This window comes from Salvia hispanica, chromosome 2 (assembly GCF_029641045.1).
Source record: "Salvia hispanica isolate PSC_SH4W2 chromosome 2, Shi_PSC_v1, whole genome shotgun sequence".
NCBI classification, from domain to species: Eukaryota; Viridiplantae; Streptophyta; class Magnoliopsida; order Lamiales; family Lamiaceae; genus Salvia; species Salvia hispanica.
Genome location: NC_142693.1, coordinates 2,454,406 through 2,475,369, shown reverse-complemented (window position 1 = coordinate 2,475,369; position 20,964 = coordinate 2,454,406). Strand labels below are relative to the sequence as shown.

The 20,964-nt window shown below is 38.3% G+C and overlaps 1 long non-coding RNA gene and 3 pseudogenes across 3 annotated transcripts; 2 read left to right on the top strand and 2 right to left on the bottom strand.

Annotated features, from left to right (window-relative positions):
- Window positions 1–248: 248 nt before the first annotated feature.
- On the bottom strand, window positions 249–5,494 carry LOC125220447 (disease resistance protein RGA2-like; annotated as a pseudogene). Its single transcript, XR_016135702.1, has 3 exons — window positions 2,041–5,494; window positions 1,328–1,550; window positions 249–523 (listed from the first exon to the last, which is right to left on the bottom strand). The product of XR_016135702.1 is annotated as a disease resistance protein RGA2-like (transcript).
- A 606-nt stretch (window positions 5,495–6,100) lies between these two features.
- On the bottom strand, window positions 6,101–14,399 carry LOC125212563 (disease resistance protein RGA2-like; annotated as a pseudogene). Its single transcript, XR_016135683.1, has 8 exons — window positions 10,888–14,399; window positions 10,608–10,704; window positions 9,912–10,084; window positions 7,664–7,870; window positions 7,461–7,589; window positions 7,296–7,361; window positions 7,119–7,195; window positions 6,101–6,484 (listed from the first exon to the last, which is right to left on the bottom strand). The product of XR_016135683.1 is annotated as a disease resistance protein RGA2-like (transcript).
- LOC125212538 (uncharacterized) lies at window positions 8,076–8,753 on the top strand (annotated as a pseudogene).
- Window positions 14,400–14,833: 434 nt separating the features above from the next.
- LOC125220492 (uncharacterized) lies at window positions 14,834–18,702 on the top strand. Its single transcript, XR_016135705.1, has 2 exons — window positions 14,834–15,067; window positions 15,652–18,702. It is a non-coding gene; the product is annotated as an uncharacterized LOC125220492 (long non-coding RNA).
- Window positions 18,703–20,964: the final 2,262 nt, after the last annotated feature.

Genomic DNA, 20,964 nt, shown 5'->3' with positions numbered 1-20,964 from the left:
ACATTCCTTTTCTCTTTGGGCCTCAATTAAACTTACCTCATATTTTATTTTATTTCTTTTTTTATTTATTCTCTCTCTATAACAAATAAAACTATATAATTAAAATTCCTTGTCATCTAGGAAAAGGTTATTTTCGTTGGGACGAAGGAAGTGGTATTTAAAACACGTAGAGGAAAAAGATGTGCCTTGGGAAGAAGTAATATGGTGGCAAGAGTAACCCACATACATACCAACAGAAACCAACCAAATAAGCAAGTGAAAATATTGAATTATAAAATCTACTCAACTTAGGATGCATCAACTATTCAACAACTCAGAATTTCTGATACTGCTAATAACATTTCTACAATCAACCATATCAAGTCTCATGTAACTTGATGCATCGATACCATCTTTACCAAACTATCATACGCAAGTTCACCATGCAAACTCCCGCATGCACAGGATGGCAAAACCCGAATAAAGATCCACTGGTTTTCAAGCAACGGCCACCCCAAGCAGCATCTGACAGAGTGCCAAATACCTAATTGTACGAGCAAAAATATCGTTACCAAGATCAAAAAACAGAAATATATAGATAATGAATCAGAAACTAGACTGATGATCATTTGTTTTTAAGTGATCCTTATTGCCTTCATCCCATGGCGCAAAATAAAACGAGAATGACAAAGAAGCAAGCTAACATTAATATTTATTACTAGATTTTCATAGTCGTAAATGTAACACCTGCCTTCATCACACAGACAAGTGAATGAAAGCACAAAAGAATGACTTACACAACATGTGGATTTAGATAGCTTCTCATTCACCAACTATTTTAGTCTTTAGAGAGTGCAAACCAAACTCCATAAATGAAGCAAAAAAGAAAAGGGCAATCTTATTCATATATTTTACTAGCATGTGCTTTTCTATCATAGCAATGTTACAAGCATTACTTCCGAACTGAAAATTGAAATCACGAGTTCCTAAGATATAAGCTATTTACACATGTCAACTGAAACAGAGAATGATATGAAGGCCAAGATCTGTTGAACAAAGCATTGTAACCTGAACTTGAACATAAAAGTTAAAAATTTAGGAACCTGAACTTCAATATGCAGCTATATTACAACGGCAACTTATCTGATAACAATAACATACATTATATAAAAGTATCGTGATGGGAAACAAGGAAAATAACTCCATGTCTAAGGATGACAAGTGACCATACATAGAAGCAGTGCTTCTTATGGCAATTCAACGTTAACTCCAAGGCGCACATGGTGCACGTTATGTGAGATAATCTCACAAAAGCATGCCATAAACAAGGATATTAGTACGTGAATACCTCCAATACACATACGAAACACTGTACTCCCTCCATTATATGATTGATTAAGGCAAGAAATGATAGTTGCACGTGAATGTGTTGGCGCAATATTCAAGCAATCAAGCATTCATTCCTATTTAAAGGATTAGGTGTAGCAACCATCTCACTTTGATTTTAGCCTGCTGCAGCCATGGCCACCAACTTCGGATCCATCCATTCATGGCCACCAACTCCCTCCACGCTGCAATTCACCAAAAACCACACGTATCAAAAACAGAGGAAAAAATACAGTATAATTTCAAATGAAATGAAAAATTAACAGAGGAAAATCTACTAGTACTTGATTTGTTTGTTGATGGCGGCATCACACTCATCGGAATAGTAATGGAGAGTGAGAGAGGTTGGGGGACGCAAGGCACAAGAAAGAGTTCCTTATTCCCCTTCTTTTTTAGTATTAGAAAGTTTCATAAAAGAAAACAATGAAGAAAACAGAAAAATCTTTCTAACGTTGAAATTCTAAAAAACTGTACCTATAACAACAAAATCATATACTACTATTAATACATTTCAATTGTTTATCTATGATTGGATGGTTCAATCCTTAAATATTTACAATTTGGTAGTTTAGGAATACATGCAAAACAGTAGGCGATCTATAAAAAACGGAGAGCAGTCCATAGCTTCAATAAATTCTTTTCTAAAAAGGAACATGAAAAGAAAATGATTCTTACTTGCTACAACATTCAAACGGGGTGGCCATTGACATAGATATTCAGAAGGCGATGGTGTTTGCGCCACTCCGAATCAATACGTAGTTCTGGTCAATCATTAACGGTGAGGTGCTTCAATGCATCCACAGAGGGCAGACGCTTCAACTTGTTGCATCTATATAGGCATAACTGTATCACAGATGAGAGGTTCCTTGACCATTGGGGCAATTCTTCTACTCCTATATTCTCCAACCATAACCAATCAAGAACAGTGAGATTTTGAATTGATTGGGGCAGCCATGCCCAATTTTCCACCCCCTTAAAATGTAAGTTATTAAGTGAGTTGCAGCATCTCTGCAGCATTCCTTCCACAGTCTCTGCAATGCCAACACTATCCTCTCTTGACCATTCCACACTCACATCTACATCTAATTCTTTCAAGCTGCTAAGATCCCAACTCTCAACATTACCACTACTAGCAGCCATCAATTTAGGAACACCTTTGATTTTCAATTGTGTGAGACAAGTAGATGATTTAGCGAGGCAGTCGATTAGCACTGGTAGATTCTTTAGCCTCCTTAATCTCTCCAATGAGAGATACTTAATTGTAGGGGCCCACAACTCTAGCATTTCACACGGCAACTCCATCAGCTCTCCGCATTCTATAATTCTTAGCCCACGGAGGATCCCTTCTGATTGTCTTGCTCCACCACTTGGATTCCCAATCGACTTCAGATTCTCACAACCCCAAATAAGCAAATTCTTCAGAAAGGTGAGCGTGTCCAAGCCATCTGGTAATTCTCTCAACACATGACAGTTGCATATTCCAAAATATGTGAGATTCTGATTGTTAAGGAATAACCATTCTGGCAGACATTCCAATCGATCTAACTCTTCTATTTGGAGTGACGTTAACTGATTGAATGAAGTATTTATGAGCCTCACCTTCTTCAATCCTTTCAAAGAAAGAGACTTGAGATTAGACAAGTGCTCAAGTGCTGGGATTTCCTCTATTTCTGAGCACTCAGAGAGTGTAATTTCAATTAAGTTGGCAAGTGGTACCGAAGAGCCTTGAGGCCCATCATGTATTGCCATCTTCTCAGTCCATGTTGGAAATCATTTTCCTTTGAATCCGACAATCTCCAACTTCTTTAGATTAGCATGAGGTTGGAGGCCTTCCAGTACACTCTCATCATTTGTTTCATCTTCTCTACCTTTATCCCATTGAAACACCAAATCAAATAAGTTTGGCTTCTGAAACATATTTGCTTTCAGAGCCTCTTCCTTATCACGCACCATCTCTAGATTACGAATCACTAGTGTTCCTTTGAGATTCTTCAAACTTCCAACCTCTTCAATTTGGTAGCCCTTCTCTTTGCCTACTATGAAGTGAGGTAGTGTTTGGAGACTAGTTAATCTCCCAATCTCCGCCGGCAACTTTGTATAAGAATAGATATGAAGATGCCTTAAGTTAAACATATACTTCAACGTACTTGGAAGATTCTTTAACTCCTGGCATGCTCTTAGTGTTTGCAAGTGATGGAGTTTACCAATCCACTTCGGCAAGTTTACAATTTCTGTACCATAAATATTCAGATTTCTCAAATGTACCAACTCTTTAATTGAATCGGGCAACTCTTTGTAATCACCCGAAAGAGTTAGATTATGCAGACATTTAAAGTTTCGGAATATAGTACAAGGAATTCCACCATCCAAGAATAATGTACGCAAATGCTTGGCCACTTCTTTTGGAATAGGAATGGATTCTTCTTTGAGAAACATGTATCGAACTTGGGTACTGCCATCTGTATTATTAGATAGAACAGAAGATGCTAGATCATGCACAAGATCATGCATCACACAAACTGAAACATTTCCATATATATCTCTATATGCAACTTGCAACAAAGAGTTTTGTAGAAGCACATTAAAAAACATGTTACCCACGAACTCCATATAATCTCTTCGGCTTGGTTGAAGAAACTCTTCTGCCATCCATAGTTCAATCAACTCCCCCTTCACGATTTCCCGACCTTTGGGGAAAATCGAACAAAACGTGAAGCACTTCTTGAGCGATGGTGAAGAGAGGTGATCATAGCTCAATTTCAGTATTTTTGAGATATTTTCACCTCCTTTAGCATCTGAAAACCAATTTTCTTTGATGAAGCTCCACTCTTCTTCAGGCTTACCGCGAAGCACTCCCCCGACTACATTGGCAGCTAAGGGCATACCCTGACATCTTTTAGCAATCTTTCTTCCAATCATCTCGAATCGTGATGGAACTTCACCATTTTCATCAAAAGTTTTGACTTTGATTATAGACCAACAATCTTCATCTGATAAGCCATTCAAATGATGAATATGAAATGGGTTAACAATAGAAGCAACTTTTTCACTCCTGGTGGTGATGATAATGCCATTTCCATTAGTAGAAGTAACTCCCAATATGGAGTTTATAAAGTCTTCCCATTTCGAAACATCATCATTCCATATATCATCAAGAACAAGAAGATAGGTTTTACCCTTGAGAGATTCTTGAAGCTTTTTCAACATAAGTTCTCTGTTCTCACCTCCATCACCAATATCTGAAACCAATGCTGAAAGAATTTTTTTAAAAAGACTGATTGGATCAAAATTTTGGGAAACATGAACCCAAATAAGTGATCCGAATCGAGCCTTTAAGCTTTCGTGATTAAAGACTTTCCTAGTCAATGTAGTCTTCCCCATACCCCCATTCCGACAAGGGCGACCATGGAAAAGATCCGATCATCCTGGACCTCGGTGAGCATGTGAACTAGTTTAGGCACATCATCATCTCTTCCAATAAAAATTGGATCAAGACTGAACGAATCCGTCTCAGTGGAAGTATGAGCAGCAGCAGCAGGTGCATTCAGAACCATGCTTTGAATGCCAAGCTCTGTTGCCCTTTTGTTCATACACTCAAAAGTAGCATTGATTTGTTTGATTGTGTAAGCCATATCACGCCGACGTGAAATTCCATTAAAGGATGAGAAGCATGAGAGTACCTTATCCTTGGATGATTTCATCTTCTGTACTTTTTTGTGGAGAAGATGATAGTTGAGTTCATCCAGGACATTGTCTGCATCGAAAGCCATGGCTTCAAGCTCCCTCAACCATATCTTGACAGCATCTTGGGTGATAGATTTCTTCTCAGCATCATTCAAGTAGGCTTGAATCATCCCCAGAGTCCTCTGCAGCTGCTGTGCATCTCCATCGAGACCTCGAAGCAGAGAGTACTCATCCTTGAAAAGGTTGATGAGGTTTTGGAGAAGAACTTCAATGGCTGCTGAAGACACTCCTTCCATGGTTTCACAGAGATAGATCTACACAGAGAGAAAAGGATGGAAAGTTTATCTTTGTGATAAGGAATGCTTGTGAAATTTGTGGACGATATGCAAATAGTCTTCTCTCTCCTACATTATAATTCTCACTCATCAAATTATCAGATATTCCCGCCGCTTTTGATTTCTCTCTCTCTCAACCAGAAAGCAAAGCCATATAAAGTTAAAAAAGTAAAAGGGGAACAGCTCATGTGTGTTTTTTTCTTGACTACACTGGAGGTGAAGAATGGTTGTGATACTTGTATTTGGATTCCTTTTTTCTTTGGGCTTGTTTTTTGTTTGGGCCTCAATTAAACTTACTATCTCAAATGGAAATAAAATTAGATGTTTAAATATGAATCAAAATTACGTGGTCCGGATACATTATTATTATATTGGATTGAGAGTTGGAGACATTTGCGTCAAGAACGTTGTAGAAGGAAATTGTAGAGTTTTATAATCTTATCACAATACATATTGGAGATTTAAAAAATGATGAATGAGAGGCTGATGTGAGGAGGCCACAAAAGAAATTCGTATGAAGGTGGGTAATGGGGTTCATACAAGATTCTTGTAATTTGCACCCTCGGGTATGATTTCTTGCTATGTGTATGCATGAATCGCACTGTTTTAAGATATAATTTGAGGGACGCGGGGATGTTGCCTTTTGACAAATCGCGCAATTAATAAGTAAAACTATATAAAATTTTTTGTCATCCGGGACGGATGAAGTAGTAATATAAACATAAAAACGGAGAAAGATGTGTCTTTGGAAGAAGTAATATGGTGGCAAGAGTAACCCACATACATACCAACAGAAACAAACCTAATAAGCAAGTGAAAATATCGAATTATAAAACCTACTCAACTTAGGATGCATCAACTATTCAACAACTCAGAATTTCTGATACTGCTACTAACATTTCAACAATCAACCATATATATCAAGTCTCGTATAAACTTGATGCATCGATACCAACTTTACCAAACTAGCATACGCAAGTTCACCATGCAAAATCGAAGGGGTGGTAGGCCGTGTGCACAGCATGGCAAGCCCTGTATAAAGATCCAGTGATTTTCAAGCATCGGCCACCCCAAGCAGCATCTGACAAAGTGCCAAACACCTAATTGTACGAGCAAAAATATCGTTACCAAGACTAGAAAACAGAAATATATCAGATGATGAATCAGAAAGTAGACAGATGCAAAGTTGCTGCTAAAAAGAAAAGGGCAATCTTATTCATGTATATATTTTACTAGCATGTGCTCTTCTATCATAACATTGTTGTTATATATTACTATGTACACATGTCAACTGAAGCAGATCTGCTTCAAACGGTAAAGCAAAGAAAACTTACACTCGCACATCTCTGTTTCCTACCATAACTTTCCACGGGAATTGTGAGATACTTTACTACTTGAACAAAGCATTCTCCCATAATCATACCAAAAAATACATCACAGCATACCATGATCATAACAATGCTAGAAGTTGCTCGAAAAAATAAAAAATTTAGGAATATGCAACTTATATTGCAACAGCAACTTATATGATAACAATATATTATATAAAAAAATACTCGCTCTCAACAAAGTTGTCAGTTTCAAGGCTAGCTGTTATTTGAAAATTTGAATGACAAACAAGTCAGTCTCAAACTAACATTAATATCTATTATTCAACTTTCATAGTCATAAATGCATCATAATACCTTCACATTAGACTCAAAATATTGTATCATAATCAGGAAAAAGCATTACCATAAAATTTATCTCCTTTCTCTGCATGATCAAACTCTGAAAGAGGCATCACAATCGACTGCAGCTTCCATCAATTCCTACAACGAGCCAAATCAAGAACTCCAAATTGTACTCCAATGATAAATTAATAACAGCACAAAATAGTTCTCAAACCAAAACAAAGCCTTAGCAACTTACTTAACAAGTCCTCTGTCAAAATAGGCAAACATTGCATGATACACATACGAAACACTGTTCTCCACGCTGCAATTCACCAAAAACCACACATATCAAAGACAGAGGAAAAAATACAATATAATTTCAAACGAAATGAAAAATTAACCGAGGAAAATCTACTCGTACTTGATTGATTAGTTTGTTGATAGCAGCATCACACTAATCGGAATACTTATGGCGAGTGTGAGAGGGTTGGGGGACGCAAGGAACAAGCAAGAGTTCCTTATTCCCTTCATTTCCTACCTTGTGTTGTTCCTTCAATCATCACACAACAATACTGAGTTTTATTAAAAAAGAAGACTAGGATTCAAAAAATGATGTGTACTAACAATTTATGGGAAATATCCAACACTAGGATGTTCATGTCCTCCTTCTGTGGTCCGAGTTTGAGCCATCTGATCTTCATGGTCTTCTTCTCTGGCCTGTTGAAATCGGAATAGCAATCGCGACGACGAGGAAGCTAGGCCGTACGCAGAGGATGGAATGCCCCGTATAAAGATCCACTCATTTTCAAGCAATGTCAGCATCTGATCCATCTGATTTTCATGAAAGAGAACAATGAATTAAGAAAAAGAGAAAAATTTACAGAAACATCTTTGTAACCGTGAAATTCACACAAACTGTACCTAAAAGAACAAAAATCATCTAATATTAATATTTTCTCAATTGAGGCAAATTGATGTTCAACCCGACATTGTTACATACAATGCATTGATTAGTGGACATTGTTTACAGGGAGAAATGGATAAGGCTAGAAACATTTTCCAACTAGCGGTGAAATCCGGCATCAAGCCTGATGTTACAAGCTACAATACTTTGATGAACGGGTACTGTAAAACGGGACGATTTGATGAGTTTTGTCATCTTTTTACCATTATTCGGGCCAAAGGGTTGAAGCGCAATGTGGTTTCTTACAACATAATGCTGGAGGCTTTATTTGGTGATGGTCAATGTGAAGAGGGCTTGAAGTTGTTCAAAGAGATGGAAGTTCTACGAGTTTATCCTAATACAACAACTTATGGAATCTTGTTACGTGGTTTGTGCAATGCTCATCGTATTGATGAAGCATTTTCCATGTTATATACCATGGAAAACAAAGGCTGCTTGCCTAATGTTGTGATATATACAGTTCTTATTTCTGCCCTTTGCGAAGAAGGGCGGATAAGAGAGGCTAAGGATTTGATGGTGCAAATGGTGAACAAGGGGTGCTTTCCCAGCAGTGTGACTTACAATATTTTTGTTCAAGCTCTTCTTAAAAAGAACAAGATGGATGATGTGATTCTTGTCTTGAAAGAGATGATTGCAAGAGGGGGATGCACAATTAACGCCACCACTATTTCGATGTTGAGTGTGTGAAGGGAAGATAATGATGGTGTTCTATTTGATTTGGTCATGAAACTTTTACCAAAGAAGGTGTAGGATAATCTGAAACTCCTTTCAATTTCAATCCATTTTCTAAAAATGTGGCCAATGGCTTGTTTAATAGTAGAATTTCTCGCTAGCAGTTTCCTGTCGACAGCGCTGCTAAATCGGTCGTACCTCCAGCCAGCAAGATGAAACTGAACCGGGGGTGCTCATCGGCATGTATTCCAACTATAGAGGCCAGCAATTGCACCATTTGCTGTACAAGAGGATGATTAAAGAGATTCATGATTTTAGTGAGAGTAAGAGCATCTCCAATGAGAGAGGTAAATGGAGGCGTAAAGTCATATAACTACCATATTTACCTTTTCTCCATGAAAATTCATTTTCCAAGGGGAGAGGTATTTGAGAAGGTATTATACATTTTCCCATTTTGAAGAGGTATCTTTACCTCTCCATCAATGGAGATGTAAAATCATATAACCACCATATTTTCCTTCTTTTCATGAAAAATCATTCTCCAAAGAGAAAGCTATGTGAGAAGGTATTACACTTTATGTTTTTTAATGCATTTTATACTATTATTTTATTGTTTTAAAATGATATACCTTTCTATATACCTTTTTTCTTTGGAATGTATTACTTTTTTGAAGGGTATAACCCACTTTTTGGGAAGGTAAATAGATGATATACCTCTTTCATTTACTTTCTCTTGTTGGAGTTGCTCTAAGGGTGAAGGGACTCTTCTAACTTGTAGTATGTCTTTCATCCCTGTTTTGTTTGATTATTAATTTCATAGTAATCCGTTTGATTATTGGTTTTTGGTGAATCTAAGATTCATGTTTTGTTTCTCAGCAAGGAATCAATCTCTTCATTCATGGCCTTTATTCATTTCTCCTTTTCCTTGCTTCCAATAGCTACGCTCCATCTCCTCAGCTACACATGAGGCACTGGCTACGAGTCCAGCATCACTCCATTCATAAAAATATAAGTACTCCAATGAATCAACAAACCAAGATTCATTTGACATAAACCGGTCCAATAAAGATTTCTCAATTAATTTATCTATGATTGGATGGTTTTATCTTAAAATTTCATATTTGGTAGTTTTGGAAATAAATGTAAAACCGTAGGCAAAGTAAAAAAAATAGAGAGGGATCCATTGCTTCAGTATATTCTTTACCTAAACGGAATATGAAAGAAAATTATACTTACTTGCTACAACATTCACACGGGCTGGCCATCGACCTTGATTTCTACACGGCGACGGTGGTTGTGCCACTCCCGCAGTCCCAGACAATCTCTAATATGTAACTCTTTTAATTTAGTGAGGTGCTTCGAATCATCCACAAAGGGCAGACGCTTCAACTTGTTGCAACTAAATAGATCTAAAAATTTTAGAGATTAGTGGTTCCACAGCCATTGGGAATTACAGTATGAATATAAAACATATACTTATATTTGGAAAAGTTGTAACTAGAAGACTTTCCATATTGTGAATAAATATAGTTCTATAGCATTCTATTCATTTCCTACCATGTGTTGTTCATCCAATCATCAATTCAATCAACCTTCATTTCTATCTCCTCTATGTGCTAAGAATGAATCAAGAAAACTAAGATTCAAAAATTATATATGTTCTGACGTCTCTTTATCACAATTGCTTGCAAATAAAATGATTAAATTCATTATGCAACATTACTCCTCCAATGTGCTCATGTGTCCAAGAGGAATTTAAGTACTCCTACAATTGCATATTAATTTGACAGTAAGTTCATCCGCATAAACCGGTACGATAAATTTATTGCGTCTCATCTACGATTCTCTATATTATCAAAGTTTTATGAAAGAAAAGGTGCACAACACAAACCAGCAGAGCTGGGTAACATTGACATTTAGAAGATTTCAGACCTCAATTCCTTAGCACGTTGGTAACTGGGACACTGGCTACGACGATGACGACGACCCCATCTGTCTTACTGAAGTCTTGAGTTGGCTTAAACTATACCTATAACAACAAAAATCATATATTATCAATATTTCTTAATTGATTTATCTATGATTCATGATTGGATAATTATATATTAAAATTTTCAAATTTAGTAGTTTAGGAAATAAATGTAAAACCGCAAGCAATATTATAAAAAATAGAGAGAGATCCATTGATTGGGTATGAAAAAATGATACATACTTGCAACAACATTCAACGTGTTGGCCATCGACCATGATATTGAGATGGTGATGGCTATGGCGGTTGCGCCACTCCGAATCAATACGTAGTTCCGGGCAATCTTTAATATGCAATTCTTCTAATTTAGAGGGGTGATTCAATGCATCCACAAAGGACAGACGCTTCAACTTGTTGCAACTATATATATTTAACTCCTTTAGAGATGAGAGGTTCCCCAACCACTGGGGCAATTCTTCTACTCCTATATTCTCCAAATCTAACCTCTCAGCAGCGAGATGTTGAATTGATTGAGGCAATTCTTCTACTCCTATGTTCTCCAATGTTAACCACTCAAGAACAGTGAGATGTTGAATTGATTGGGGAAGCCACCCCCAATTTTCCACCCCCTTCAATTGTAATTCTAGAAGTGAGTTGCAGCATCTTTGCAGGATCCCTTCCACAATCTCCGCAATGCCAACACTAGCTTCTTTTGACCATTCCACACTCACATCTATGTGTAGTGATACCAAGCGGCTAAGATCCCAACTCTCAACACTAGCACTACTAACAGCCATCAATTTAGGAACACCTTTGATTGCCAATCTTCCGAGACGAGTAGATGATTTAGCGAGGCAGTCAATTAGCATTGGTAGATTCTTTAGCCTCCTTAATCCTTCCAATTTAAGTTCCTCAATTGTAGGGGCCCATGACTCTAGCATTTCACACGGCCATTCCATCAGCTCTCTGCATTCTGCAATACTCAGCTCACGAAGGATCCCTTGTGATTGCCGTGCTCCACCACTTGGATTCCCAATCGACTTCAGATTTTCAAGTCCGAAATCCACAAACTCTCCAAAGAATTGAGGGTGTCCAAGCCATCTGGTAATTCTCTCAACACACGACATCTTGATATCGCCAAAGATGAGAGATCCTGATTGTTATAGAATAACCATTCTGGCAGACATTCCAATACCTCTAGTTTTCTTATACAGAGTGACGTTAAATGATTGAATGAAGTATTTATGAACCTCACCTTCTTCAATTTTTTCAAAGAAAGAGACTTGAGATTAGGCAAGTGCTCTAGCGTTGGGACTTCATCAATTTCTGAGCAATTGGAGAGTGTAATTTCAATCAAGTTGGCAAGCGGTACCCAAGAGCCTTGAGGCCCATCACATACTTCCATCTTCTCTGCCCATGGTGGAAATCTTTTTCCTTTGAATCCACAAATCTCCAACCTCTTCAGATAGGCATGAGGTTGGAGGCCTTCCAACACAGTCTCATCATTTCTTTCATCTTCTCTTCCATCACTCCATCGAAATTCCAAATCAAATAAGTTTGGCCTCTGAAATAAATTTGCTTTCAGAGCCTCTTCCTTATCACATACCATCTCCAAATTATGAATCTCTAGTGTGCCTTTGAGATTCTTCAAACTTCCGAGCTCTTCAATTTGGTAGCCCTTCTCTTTGCCTATTGTCAAGTAAGGTAGTGTTTGGAGACTAGTTAATCTCCCAATCTCTGCCGGTAACTTTGTACGAGAATGGATATGAAAATGTCTTAAGTTAAACATGTACTTCATCGTATTTGGTAGTTTCTCTAAATTCCAGCGTGCTCTTAATGTTTGCAAGTGGTGGAGTTCACCAATCCATTTTGGCAAGTTAAAAATTTCTGTATTTAGAATATTCAAATTCCTTAAGTGTACCAACTCCCTAATTGAATTGGGCAACTCTTTGTAATCACCAATAAGAGTCAAATTATGCAAACACTTAAAGGTTGAGAATACAATACCAGAAATTCCACCATTCAAGAATAATGTACGCAAATGTTTGGCCACATTTTTTGGTACGGGACTTGATTCTTTTTCCAGAAACATGTATCGCGCAGGAGTACTGTCATCTGCATTATTGGATAAGATAGAAGATGCAAGATCATGCACAAGATCATGTATCACACAATTCCAAACATTTCCATTTCCATCTCTGTTTACAACTTGCAATAAAGAGTTTTGTAGAAGCACGTTAAAAAACATGTTTCCCACAAATTCCATGTCATCTCTTCGGCTTGGTTGAAGAAACCCTTCTGCCATCCATAGTTCAATCAACTCCTCCTTATAGATAGGACGACCTTTGGGGAAAACCGAACAAAACGCAAAGCACTTCTTGAGCGACGGTGAGGACAGATGATCATAGCTCAATTTCAATATTTTTGAGATATGTTCACCTCCTTCACCATCTGAGAGCCAATTTTCATTGATGAAGCACCACTCTTCTTCGGACTTACCACGAAGCACTCCCCCGACTACATTGGCAACTAAGGGCAGACCATGACATCTTTTAGCAATCTTTCTTCCAATCATCTCAAATCCCAATGGAACTTCTTCATTTCCAACGAATGTTTTGGCTTTGATTATGGACCAACAATCTTCATGTGATAATCCATTCAAATGATGAATATGAATTGGGTTAACAATTGATGCAACTTTTTTACTCCTAGTGGTTATAATAATGCCATTTCCATTAGTAGAAGTAACTCCCATTATGGAGTTTATAAAGTCTCCCCATTTTGAAACATCGTCATTCCATACATCATCAAGAACAAGAAGATAAGGTTTAGACTTGAGAACTTCTTTATGCCTTTTCAAGATAAGTTCCCTGCTCTGAACTCCATCACCAATATTTGAAGTCAATGCTAAAAGGATTTTTTGAAAAAGACTGACTGAATCAAATGTTTGAGAAACATGAACCCAAATAAGTGATCCAAATTGAGCCCTTACGCCTTCACCATTAAAGACTTTCCTAGTCAACGTAGTTTTCCCCATACCACCCATTCCCACAAGAGCAACGATGGAGAACATCCGTTTCTCTTCCTCTGGATGGGTGTGGATGAGCATGTCCACAAGTTTAGGCAGATCATTATCTCTTCCAATAAAAATTGGATCAAGACTAAATGAATCCGTCTCAACGGAGGTATTAGCAACAGCAGCAGGTGCATTCACAATCATGCTTTGAATGCCAAGATCTGTTGCCCTTTTGTTCATACACTCGAAATTAGCATTGATTTGTTTGATTGTGTGAGCCATATCATGCCGACGTGAAATTCCATTAAAGGGTGAGAAGCATGAGAGTACCTTATCCTTGGATGATTTCATCTTGTGTACTTTTTTGTGGAGAAGATGATAGCTGACTTCGTCCAAGACATTGTCAGCATCGAAAGCCACGGCTTCAAGCTCCCTCAACCAGATCCTGACAGAATCTTGTGTGATAGATTTCTTCTCAGCATCATTCAAGTAGGCTTGAATCATCCCCAAAGTCCCCTGGAGCTGTTGAGCATCTTCATCGAGACCTCGAAGTAGAGAGTACTCATCCTTGAAAAGGTTGATCAGGTTTTGGACAAGAACTTCAATGGCTGCTGAAGAAACTCCTTCCATGATTTCAGAGAGATAGATCTAGAGAGAGAAAATGAGCGATGGTAAGTATATCTTTGAAGATGAAGAATGGTTGTGGATGATATGCAGACACTAAGGTATCTCTCATGCATTATGTCTCTCGCCCACCACATGGTCTATTAATTGTATTTGAATTTTGAGCCATATGTCTCTCACCCACCCACAGAGGAGTTGGAACGGAACTTATCTTGTTTCCTTTAAAACAAATTAATTTCTCCGCCAGAGTTAGATAAACTTTCACACAACCAAGCGTTCCAAGATAACTATATATATTTTGGGAAAAAAAATATGATAACTATGTTTTGGGCCTATTAATCTTCCTCTTTTCTTTGGGCCTGATTTTATCTGAGGCTCAATTAAACTTTCTCATTTTTTATATTGTTAGGGAAGGAAATAAGATTATACTCCCTCCGTTCCATCATATGTGATGGATTTCTTTTGGACATGAAAATTAATAAAAAAAGATATATATTGAGTTAGAGTGAAGAGAATAAAGTATGAGAGAAGAAAAAATAAGAGAGATAAAGAGGGAGAGAAGGATTAACATAAAAGAGAGTTAGCACCGCCTACCCGTCCCACCCCCCAATTTCGATTTTCTCTCCACAAATTCACACACAATCACTAAATCCACCTCAAATCCACTCCACCCATCACTATCACTTGTGATTTAGAAGAGTTTCACCGATTTTTTTGGGGTTTTGCTCAAGAAATCAAAGAGGAAGCAAATTTTCGAAATTTCCTTACTTCTAAACACCAAAGGTATGATTTTCTTCTCTAATCTTCATTCTCCATGGATGTATTGTGAAATTTTGTAGTGGGTATGAAGTTATTTGCACTCATGAGTTGAATTGTGAAGAGCTATGGTGTTAATTCGTGAATTTATGCTTGAGGTGAAGCCTTGACTATGAATTGATGAATTTTGGTGTTACATTGTTCTTGAAATTGAGTTGATGCTTGATGTTGGGTGTAAAATTCATGTTTTTGTGTGAAATTGAATTGCTTGTGGTATTGTTGTTTGAGTAGTTGCTATATAACGGGGGGAAATGTGATAATTTTGTGAGCATTAGGGATTGAGTCTATCTCCCTTTTGATTAATGTCTGAAGAATGGGCATAGGGATTCAGTCTATCTCGCTAATTTGATTGAATTAAGAAATAGGTTTTAGAAATTAAGTCTATCTTTCTACTTGCTTGCCTGCCCTATATGTCTTACTTGGTGTTAGTGCTTCTGATTTTAGGAATTGAGTCTATCTTCCTAATTTCACTTTATCTTGCCTACAATTATAAATCTTTGATTATAGACTAAAGTTTGGGGGAGTTGGCTATTTGTTGTGGTTTATTTCAGGTACATCTAATATGGTCAACATTGCTAACCCCCGGAATATGAATGTCACCCTAAGAGGCAAGGAGGAGAAGACAAGATGGGCAGCTCTTGCACCGTTGGATAGTATGCCGTCTCGGTACCCGGTCATCGACTTGATCACAGATATGGGCATTCAAACATCTTGGGAAGCTCTCTTGGAAGCGGGCCACCTTAACTTTCTATTTTCACATCGTTATGGATCATACAAGGTCTTAACTTTGGAGTTCATGTCCACTCTCCAATTGAACTATATCAATAAAGCCTTGGCCTCTATCACCTTCCGCTTGGACAATGTCGAGCACACACTCACGTTGGCGGAATTCAACTCCATCTTCCATTTGCTCGAAGAAAATGAGGAAGGGTACATTGAAGAGCCCCAAGACTATAACATGAATAATTTCTGGGGCCGCATTACACTGGATGAGGCCACGTCCAGCCAGGGCCCTATTTGTGCTCCCTCCCGCGCTAAGTTAAACTTCATCCGGAATCCGGTACTGAGGTACATGGCCAAGGCCTTAGTTTGCCTCCCGTTCGCTCACAAGGAACTGGGCAGCATTTCTTCTGATGTACTATTCATTCTATGGGGCATCTTGGCCCACCTGGGATCAATACCGCATATTACATGATTAAGCATCTGGAGAGACAGGCAAAAAAGAAGAGTGGGAAACTATGTTGTGGGGGTGTGGTCACCCGCCTGGCCCTCCATTTTCAGGTCGATGTGGAGGAGCGGGCTCCAGATTCGGGGCCAATGTCCATTGATTGGGATTTTCTGAAGAAGTCGGGTATGATCACGGTGGACAGTAGGGGCGCCGAGTACTTCATCCTAGGCCCGAAGACAGTCTTCTGATTCTCCGACCCTCAGCTTACTGCTGTCGGGGGGTGGACTTATCAGGATAATTGGAAGATGAACTCCGATGCCCATTTGGCAAAAATGGAGAGTGATCCTCCCCAGGGCGAAGGTCAGCGACCTATGCGTGTGGGCGCCCATCTACTCCAACGCCCAGAGATCCCCGATTCACCCTTGCCTAACCGAGCTGACCAAGAAATGGACGAAGATGAAGAAGAGGAGGCTACAGAGCATGAACCAGAGGGGACCAGCCGACCAAAGAGAAGCCGCCCAGTAGGCCGCCCTTCTAGGGACAGCCGAATGGCAGACATTACTTCAGGGATCCGGCAGTTGCAACTGGGTCAAGACAACCAATGGGAATTTATGCGAGAATGGCGACGGGAGAACCAGCTGTGGATGGCTCGTCAAGAATCCCGTCTTGAGGCTTGTGAGACGCGGATTGAGCACCTCCAAGCTTAGGGGAAAGACAGATGGACTGAGGCGCAAGCCTTCTACCAGGCTTATTATGCGAGGTTTCAACCTCTATCTGAGTAGAGGTAACCGACACCATCCACCTCTCTCAAACTTATTCCTTCCTTCGCATTGAATAAGTTTGGGGGGGGGGGGGGGCGTCTGATATGGATGGGTGATGTTCCCCCTCCCCACTATCTTTGGTGATGATGAACTTCATGATTGGTCGATGTTTCGTGAACTATTTTGATCCGTATTTTGTTTCTATTTGATTTGTGTATGTCCCTCCCGTGGGACTTGAATATGGGGATGTAATGATCGTATACTTATCCATACTTTGAGGTGTTTATTTTTGGGCGCTTATGATGATTTCTTTTGTTGTCTAAAATAATGCTTTGTGAAAATGGCGGGAATATGCTTAATTGGTTATGATTTGCTTTTGAGTGAATTGCTTGTTTGCTTGTTCAATGCCAATTCCCAGTGAGATTTGAGCCTAACATTCGTTTCTGTGTGATTCTGTCAAGTATTTGTTGTTGTTTCTAGAACTTGCTCCTAATCATTTTCAAGTCTACATAGTGTGTGAATTTAGGAGATGACGTTAGACATTCTTTGATTTTCCCTTCACAAGTGTGTATATTTTGTCTTAATCCTTAGTCAACCCTCCTAGCCTATAAAAAGAGTGTCGATTGTTGATTAATTGTTAAATCACTCTCAAAAGTGACAAGCCTACAAAACTTAGAAGCACATATGGGGCGTTGTACGAAAATAAGGAGGGGTGTAAGCTAGACGAAGTTTAGAGTATAAAAAAAAACATCAAATAAATTATGGAGGTATAAGCTAGACGAAGTCTAGAGGAGTCTTTGGTTGGGTTTCTAAATAAGTGGGAATCGGATGGGAGTTTAGAGTATAGTAACTTAAGGTAATGTTTGATTGATTTGTGTATGTTCCATGCCATGTCTTTTAAAATTTTTATCTGAAGCAAAGGCCAATGTCACCTCTTGTATGAATTTATTGTTGTGATCTTCTTCTTGAGGACAAATAAGGTTTCAAGTTTGGGGAGTTGATAAACTCATGTTTTAGTCAGTTTAATGGGTCTGTTGAAGTGTTTAATGTCAAGTTTGATGCTTGAATTGTTTATTTCCAGCCAATTATTCTATCTTTTGGAGTTTTATGTGTTTGTTGAGTATTTTAGGAGAAAATGGATGGAAAAGGAGTAAAATGCGTCAGTGGGGCATAATTTAGCTACACCCGGCCGGGTGGATTTCATATGTAAAAATTCTACCCGGCCGGATATCATGAAGACAGCGTGATGAGTCCAGAAAGGGGTCTGAAATGGTCACCCGGCCGGGTGGATTTCCAGCATAAAAATTCTACCTGGGGTAAGTCAGTTTGACGGGTTTGACTTCTGAAAATGCGATTTTTGACAACAAAAATCAGGAGAAAAAGGCTAGGGTTGCATTATGTGAGATTCATTCTACACCCACCGCCTCCATCACTCATACACACCCCTAAGAACACTTTGAGAGAGAGAATTGAAGATTAAAGACTCCAGATCGGAAGATTGAAGACTTCATTCCATAGATTCGTTCCACAGGAGTTCTTAGTATCTATCTTTCATGTTTTTGTTCGGATTCTTTGTGTTAAACTAAGTTTTCTCCATGAACATGAGTAGCTAAACACCTCTTTGTAGAATTCTTGGTGAAGATGCACTAATTTCATAGTTTTTATCCAATTAATTTTGTTCTTGTCTTGCTCTTGTAGTTATTTGATTATTCTTGGGTTTATTCCTTTCAATTGCTTGATCACCATGATTGTGTAGGATTAATTAAATTAATCGGGAGATGAAACTATTAATCGGGACTTCAATCCTAGCACCTAATCTGCATGTTTCTCACCTCGGGAGGGGGTTTAATCTATAATTGTGGTCGACCTAGTAATTCTAGAGACACCAAAAGGTAAGGCAATTTGATTGGATAAGAGCTTGGAATGGTGCATCGGATCCTTGAGTTCTATAAGTTTCTCCATATTATCTTTTCACTTCGTGTTTATTTGCTTTTACTTGTTTATTTGCTTATTATATGCTTTTATTAATGTTAGAAAAAAAAAAGGTTTCCCGAATTTGTCTTTGTGGGATACAATACTCTTGTTTGCTAATTGCTACACTAGCCCCGCACACTTGCGGGTATCACTTGTTTTAACACAAGCCGATATGTATGTATTTCATTATTAATAATGAATAATTTTTTAATAGGTTGATTAATAAAGTATAAAACATAAATTTTTTTGTACATAATAGTTGTAGAAAAATTACAATTATGATTTATGAATAAATTTGAAATTACTTTATAAATAAAGTACTACTATAAAACATGAACTTTATTTAGGTATAATATCAGTAAGAAAAATAGAAAATATCACAAAGCAAATAGACAAATTGAGATAATAGAAGGCTAAATGATGTTAAGGGGAACGAACTCGGTCAAGGAATGTGCAAGGCGTTGTGACTTGCTACTTTGCTGTTTAGAGAAAATACAAATTTATCGAATACAAAATATATATAGTAAATCGTAAAATAGTTGAGTCCCCTAGACCCTATGTATGTCCACCCCACCTCAAGCTAAAGAAGTTGAGTACATATTTACTTTTGCCATGATTTATGAACTATTTCAGCGTGCAATATTTTTATTTCATTCTAAACTAAACTTCGTTCTTTCGCTAGTAAAAGTTTTACTCTAAGAATCGAGATCATAATTATTATTGGTAAAGACATGGAGTGTGCCATGATAATCATAAAAGACATCCACATTACATAAGAGCATCTCCAATAGCGGCTAGCCCACCGGCTAGCCGATCTATTGGAATCGGCCAGCGCAAAATCGGCGAGAGAATAGGCGAGCGCACGCCGATTTGCGAGCGCTCGCCGATGCGCTCGCCGCCATTGTGGCGTGCCGATCGGAGAGCGATCGGCCAGTTCTATTTTCTTATTTCTGCCCTTCGTGAAGAAGGGTGGATAGGAGAGGCTAAGGATTTGATGGTGCAAATGGTGATCAAGGGGTGCTTGCCCGATAGTATGACTTACAATAATTATGTTCAAGCTCTTCTCAGAAGGAACAAGATGGACGATGTGATTCTTCTCTTGAAAGAGATGATTGCAAGAGGGGGATGTACTCTTAGCACCACCACTATTTCGATGTTAAGTGAACCTCTGCGAAGGGAGGATAATGATGGCGTTCTGTTTGATTTGGTTCTGAGTCTTTTACCAAAGAAGGTTTAGGCTAATCTAGAAACTCCTTACACTTATGATCCATTACCTAAAAATGAGGCTACTGGCCACATTGCAGCACTCCTCAATGGCTCGATTCGTACAATTTCGCGCACTTGCAGTTTCCTGTGGACACCGCCGCTAAAGCAGCCGTACCTCCTGTCAGCAAAAAGGAACTGGAACCCAGCGTGCTCATCGGCATGTCAGAGTCGGACCTCCAACAGCTCGTGTTTGAATTCGGACTGGTATGCTTTGAATCGGAAGTTCAGAATTGTTTTTTTTAGAAGAGATTCATGATTTTAGTCAGGGTGAGGTGCCTCTTTTAACTCTTATCTCTTTCATCCTGTCTTGTTGGATATTGATTGAAATTTTTGTTGGAAATGATCTGGGATCTGATAATCTGAATTCAACATACTCTTATTAAGTTCAGTTTATCTTTTACGGTATGGTGTTACACAATTTTATCAACATGTTTCTAGAAAAATTAAGGACTCCATCACCTTAATTAATTCCACTCTATAGAGATGGTTTAATTCTTACGTCAAGCATTGAACATGCTTACTAAAATCTAGACTAAAGATTAGCTAAAACACATAATCTAAGTCCATATCAATTATCCTAAAATCTATTGATCAAATATTGCTAATTTGTTTTTACTAGACGAATTCCTCATCTATGTAACCAATCATTCTCTAATTTAAATAGATACTAAGAAACGACATCATTCACTACAATA